Source organism: Callithrix jacchus, chromosome 19 (assembly GCF_049354715.1).
Source record: "Callithrix jacchus isolate 240 chromosome 19, calJac240_pri, whole genome shotgun sequence".
NCBI lineage: Eukaryota > Metazoa > Chordata > Mammalia > Primates > Cebidae > Callithrix > Callithrix jacchus.
Window position 1 is genome coordinate 22,740,727 of NC_133520.1, and position 6,690 is coordinate 22,747,416.

General features: G+C 42.1%; 1 pseudogene; it reads left to right on the forward strand.

Moving 5' to 3' along the window:
• Nucleotides 1-4,288: 4,288 nt before the first annotated feature.
• LOC100402085 (CDKN2AIP N-terminal-like protein pseudogene) lies at nt 4,289-4,651 on the forward strand (annotated as a pseudogene).
• Nucleotides 4,652-6,690: the final 2,039 nt, after the last annotated feature.

The following is a 6,690-nucleotide window of genomic DNA, read 5'->3' on the forward strand; positions in this document are numbered from 1 at the left end:
ATCATCTGAGGGTCCTCCTTATTTGAGGCTCTTCAAGTTCCCTTCTCATTGCAGGACCTTAGGCAAGCAAAGAGAAACTAAGGCCAATTTTCTGATGACCCTGATAGGTACATAGAAGCTTTCCAAAATTTAACTCAGGTATTTGATGTCACACAGAGGGACGTTATTTTGCTGCTAAGTCAAATCCTCACTGCAGCTCAAACAGGCAGCTCTGCAAGCAGAAGAGAATTTTGGAGATAAGCAGTATGTCTCCTATAGCAAGCCAAAAGGAAAAAGAAAAAAAATAGAGAAGGTATTGGCGAAAGCAGCTCCCAATATATCAATGTGGGTTTAAGATCTCTCAAGGGACTGAGTGGTCAGTGAAAAAGAAAGAAAGAGAGACAAGGAAAAAGTTTTCCTTAAAGCTGGGCCCAGGGGAGACACCACCTAATGCTGCTCCGTGGAAGTCTGACATTCCCCTGAAAACCTCAGTTTTTTTATTATGCTCTTTCAATAGGGGAGGGGGAGTGAGGTTACACAGAGTTTCAGTGGTAATTATACAAAAAAAAATCTGCAAAAACTGGGGCACAAAAATCACAACGTGATATTATAAAAGCGGAACAATGTAAAGATAACTTCTATGTGTCAGCATAGAAATCATACACCTTAGCAAAAATAGGTTAAACATAAACTTATGATTATCAGCAAGAATACACTGGGCTCACAGCTGCAGGGGGAACAGGATCTGACACAGGACAACCAGCCTGACCACAAAAACTGCAAGAGGAGGGGCCTCCATGCAGGCCTGGGGAGCAGTGGGAGAAGAAGACTTTTACATTCTTAACCACAGAGACAGACACCCCTCATGCGTCTGTTTATAGGCTCTCCATAAGGGTCGCATTCCCTTTCCAGGGCCATAATCAATATACCTTTCCTGGGAAAGCAATCTAGGTAACAGGCCTCTCCATTACACGTCTGTTTATAGGCTCTCTGCAACGAGAAGCCCGTTACGTGCTGTCGTCTCTCTCTGGCAGTCAAGCTATGTGGTTAGTCCCTTTCAGAGAGTTCCTGAGTTCCTGTTTTTATCAGAACAGCTCAGCACAGCCAAAGTTACAAGTTTTATCTCAGCAGAGCGAAAGTCACAAGTCACATCTCAGCATTTCACATTATTCTTCATTTTCTCAAATATAATCGATACAGTAAGTAACCAGCATCACAAAGCAAATAACTCATTTCGAGGAAACCAAATTCTAAGAGAATTTGCAGGTTAAAAATCAACAACAATTTCTTCTTGTTATTGCAGCTAGCTCAGGTTTTGCCAATTCTTCCAGAAGCCTGGGGTTGCTCAGTCACCACAGAGGGGTCCAGAGTATTGCCGGCAAGAAGGCAAAGAAGTAAGGGCAGCACCATTCCTAATAGGAAGAGAGGCAATCCCTTTTCAGAACCCTAACTGGAATTCCCTTCTATGGTGTTTTTCCTTCTTTCATGGTTTAAAAGGCTTCTATCTCTTTTATAATGTTCTTCCAACCTGGGAAAATTTCGTTTTCCAAACCTTAAAATGTTTGGCTTAGAGTTGAGCTAGGGAGAAGGGAACCCAGAAGTCTAATAATATGCTGGCAAAAGGGTAAACATTTCTTACTAGTTGGGGCTTTTGGCTTCTCTCTCCCTGTGCAAACTGGTAAAAGGAATAGTAAGGATCACTGTTTATATTCTCCTTAAATTTATAATTAATAAAAAAGGTTTGTGAGGTTGGTCTGAAGCCATAAACAATCTGGTGTGCTTCGCATGTCTTTCTGCATGATTCTGTCAAAAAAAGAGTATCTGATCTCTGCAGGCCCAGAACCCCATAAGCCTGCTGTTCAAGCCAGCCCAACAACATGGTCAGTAACACGCTTGGCTACAGGCCTCTGTCTGGTTTCACGTCCTTGGGAACAAGACCTGTAACCACGTGGTTATCGTTTTAGTCTCTGCCATTTTACAATGGTGGCTGTCTTCTTGAGCTAAGTCAGTTCCTGGGTGAAGGCCAGAAAATCACATAAGCCAGTTTGTCAATCTAGGTGGTTCCAGCTAACCCATCAGGGCAGAGTTTACAAAATATCTTAAGCACTAATCTTGAGAGCAGTTTAGGGAGGGTCAGGATCTTGAAGCCTCAGATGCCTGGCTCCTGGGCCATGGTTTCTAATTCGGTGGCTAGTTTCTTGGTCTGGTCCCCAGGCAAGAGAGAAGTATATCTTGGGAAGCAGCTGTTGTCTTCCTTGTTTTAGACTGTAGCCTGTAAACCCGGCTCCTCCCAAAGTTGGTTCAGCCTATGCCCAGGGATGGGCAGGATAGCTTGGGAGCTGGAAACAAAATGGAGTTGTTTGGGTCCAATCTCTTTCACTGTCTCAGTCACAGTTTTGCAGTAACAGTTTCAAAAACTGCCTGTCACTCCTTTAAAAATATCTTGTACACTTGCAGTTAAGTCATAACCTGATTAAGGCTTGTCAGTTTCACCTGTAAGGTTAGTTTTTGTAAAGTTCAAAAGCCGAAAATCTTAACTGCTTGGCATGGCTTAAGTCAACTAACAGGGATTTAAAAGAATTTTCTTAAAAAGCGGTCAGCTTAATTAAAAGTGAATATTCAAGCTATAGATATATTTAAGAGGCCTTTATGTTTTTCTCTTCTTGGATCTTGTGTTTCTGGAAAGAGGCGGTTCTTTTCTTCTCAGTCGACTGAATTATTCTTTTCCATTTTTTTTTTTTTTTTGTCTTACCACTCTTAATGCATGCATGAGAGGCCTTAAGATAACTTCTAGTGGCATGGGACTCCTTGGGAAAGACAGAGGAGGCTCCACAGACCCTGTTTTGGGGGAAAAAAACCTCTGTTTTCCTCATGAAACCCCAGGAATTAAAACAGATAGATCCCCCTCAAAATCAAAGGCTCTGTTCTGTTTTGCATTGTGTTATCTGACAGTTTTGAGTTTTGGGAGTAGCAGAAATTATTTCGCATTATGAAAGAGTTTGGTGTCTAATAACCAGGTAGAAAATACACTGTAAGCAATGGCTAACAGTAGTTATCAATCAGAGAAGCACACTCTTGGCCACCTGGAAGATAAGGAAACATCCCCACCCCCTAGTGGGAGATGAGACTCCCATCAGGAATGGGCTGATTACAAAATAAGCCAATTGGCCTTGGGTTGCCTTGCAATCAAATGCATGGTAGAAGCACTACACGTATTCTCCCATAGAATCTATATGGTCTTTTCATAAATTGAGCATTGAAATAAAAGCATAGCAACAAGATCTTAAGACACTAATCTGCCCTTTAGTAAAAGGGTTATAAAAGGTTAGTAAAAATCATGTTCAAATTGGTTAGGATTAGACAGAATGATCTATAAGGTTTCATTTAAACTAATTTCAGCTAACATTAAACTAATGCAAGGGCAAAATCTGGCTTTTAACAGAATTTTCATGTCTTAATAAAGGCTAATGAAAGGTTTTTGTCTTCTGAGTCATCCTTTTGGCAAAATAACTTATGGCAATCTGGAAATTGTCCTTCTTGATGCCTGGATTTTGGATGGTTCAGAGGGTCTCTGAACCACTCAGAAAAGAGTTAAACAGGATTATTTGACATGTTTAGTCACATTAGATTGCCAAAATTATTTCCAAAATTCTTTAAGTTATATTTTGGTGAATAATACTAATACATGTTCCAAAATTGTATGGGATTTCTAAAATTCTAATGTCTAAGTATATGCTATCAATCATAATTAAGGGGAAAGTTATTGTAAGCCATGGAAATAAACTTTTTTGTCAGTCATGTTTTTAACTGTAACTATCCTGGAATTTGCCTTTGGCAGACAATTGTTTATAATCAAGGTATATTAAGGACTTTAACCGGTGCTCTCAAATGCAAGTTTTTAATAGCTTTGAAGATTGTAACATTGGAATAGTGAAAGAATGTACAGGACTCATAAAGAACTAACATATTCACAAATATCAACCAAAATAAGAGTTACTAAGTGGACTGCACTCAGAAAGTTAAAGAAAACTTTTTGACTTTTGATTAGAATATTGCTGATTTTTATTTTGTTTTTCAGAGTCAAGGAAACTTATTTTAAACTATTTACATCCTTTAATAATTGAGTAAGGTATACTCCTGTGAACAAAATTTGGAGTATGTTTAATTTTTTCTGCCTGGTTTCTCTAGAATTTGGAAACTATCTGTGAGTACTCTTAACTTATGGCAATATAGTTGCTTGCATCAGTGCAATAAGAATCCATTTTGCTGAAAGTGGCAAGCTATCTGGTCCTTGGCTGAAGCAGGCACCATGGTTGGTGGCAAGGCGGCTGCCATGGTTGAGGAGCTGGTCTCAGGAATGCAGCAGGTGGCCAACTTTGCGGAGCAGTCCCACTTCCTCTCAGAGGTGAGACAGTCAATGGAAGGCCTGCATGGAATTCATCCTATGCCACCTGCCCGACTACTGTAACCCACCCAATGGCAGTGGCCGCCCAGACAAACTGCTGTCCAGGTCTGGGCTATCACCATGGTCTGAGCCAGCCACCTTTTCCTGGGCTGCAGTTACAATAAAGACCATTTAGACAAGGTGATGAAAATGGCTGATGGGATCGAAGTGGAAGACCTGCAACAATTTACTACCAGAAGTGAGTTAATGGAAAAGAATCAAAGCTAAGCCAGATTTATCACACTTTCATCATCAGCTCCAGGATTAGAAAGGAGGCTGGGATGAATGTGACATAGACCACAGCAGCTCCCTTAAGACCCCTAGAATTACTAACACAAAGAGGCAGGTGGAATGAGACAGACTCTGTCTAGATTGGCTTTTTTAACATTCTCCTTTTTACAGTAGTTATCACTGTAAAAGTTGGATGCGGGCCGGGCGCGGTGGCTCAAGCCTGTAATCCCAGCACTTTGGGAGGCCGAGGCGGGTGGATCACGAGGTCAAGAGATCGAGACCATCCTGGTCAACATGGTGAAACCCCGTCTCTACTAAAGATACAAAAAATTAGCTGGGCATGGTGGCGCATGCCTGTAGTCCCAGCTACTCGGGAGGCTGAGGCAGGAGAATTGCCTGAGCCCAGGAGGCGGAGGTTGCGGTGAGCCGAGATTGCGCCATTGCACTCCAGCCTGGGCAACAAGAGCGAAACTCCGTCTCAAAAAAAAAAAAAAAAAAAAAGTTGGATGCGTATTTATGTATTTATAATCATGCACTCCAAGACATGTTCATCAGCATTGTAAAAGCCCTCTTTTCTATTTTCAGGTTTTTTTTATTATTAACAAGGTCTCACTCTGTCACTTAGGTGGGAATACAAAGGTGCAGTTTTGGCTTATTGCAGCCTCATACTCCTGGGCTCATATTTTCAGGTTTCAAATGTCAGAATTTTTGTTTAAAATATATTTTTGGGCCGGTGCAGTGTCTCATGCCTGCAATAATCCAAGCACTTTGGGAGGCCGATGTAGGTGGATCACCTGAGGTCAGGAGTTTGAGACCAGCTTGGCCAGCATGATGAAACCCCGTCTCTACTAAAAATACAGAAAAGATTAGCTGGGCATGGTAGGGGTATCTGTGATCCCAGTTGCTCGGGAGGCTGGGACAGGGGAATCGTTTGAACCTGAGAGGCGGAAGTTGCAGTGAGCCAAGATCGCACCATTGCACTCCATCCTGGACTACAAAAGTGAAACACCATCTCAAAAAAATAAAACTTCAAATTAAAAAAATCCATTTTTCTTTGTCAACAGGATGCAGTTGGAAAAACTGGCTCTTTTACCAAGTCTTTGACTGAAAAGGTGTTTTTCCCCTTAAGGAATCAAGCTTCACATGCAGAGCCAATAAAAGCCCCTTAGGGAGAACTAGCCTCATACCTTGTCTACCCAGTCCCTACACAGGGTTCCTACGCTGCGGTCAGTAAAGAATGTCACTTTCTAACAGATCTGTAAGCTCCGAGTTTATCTTGGGACATCAAAAGGAGAGGATCAGCCAACTCACAGAAGCAATCAAATGCCAAATGGTGTTGCAAACTGAACACACATGGACACACCATTCTTCCGAGGACCCTTAGCTCGGCCCCAGGAGAAGCCCTAGCTGCTGTTTCCCATCCAACACCACTTTTCAGCAGGAAGTAACCAAAAAGAGTCGTCTAAATCCCCTAAAGCAGTTAGTGTGATATCGCCAGAGGGAGAAATGTGGTAGATATTATTGAAAAATTACTTTAGGCAGGGAGAAAGAAAAAGGGATCTTTGGGAAGTTTTCATTTTTTAAAGCATCTCCAGAAAGTTTCTTGTAAAGCCCTGGCTGTTAGAACCAGGGGGGCAACCTTTTATATGCAAATACAGTTGATTAGAAACTGGGTCCACCCAATATGCCAATTCCGGGGGCCTTCTTGCTCTTGTCTCACAAGTTCCTGGCAACATGGCAGCCCTCACATATCCCCACGTGTGTACAACATCACGGTGCTCTATATTTGCATATTAAAAGGCTAGGGTGGGACAGCCAGATTTTTCTTTCTTTCTTTTTGAGACACAGTCTTGCTCTTGTCACCCAGGCTGGAGTGCAATGGCACAGTCTGGGCTTACTGCAACCTCTGCCTCCTGGATTCAAGCAATTCTCCTGCTTCAGCCTCCTGAGTAGCTGGGGTTACAGGTGTGTGCCACCATGCCGGGGTAATTATTTTTGTATTTGTAGTAGAGACGAGGTTTTGCCATGTTGGTCAG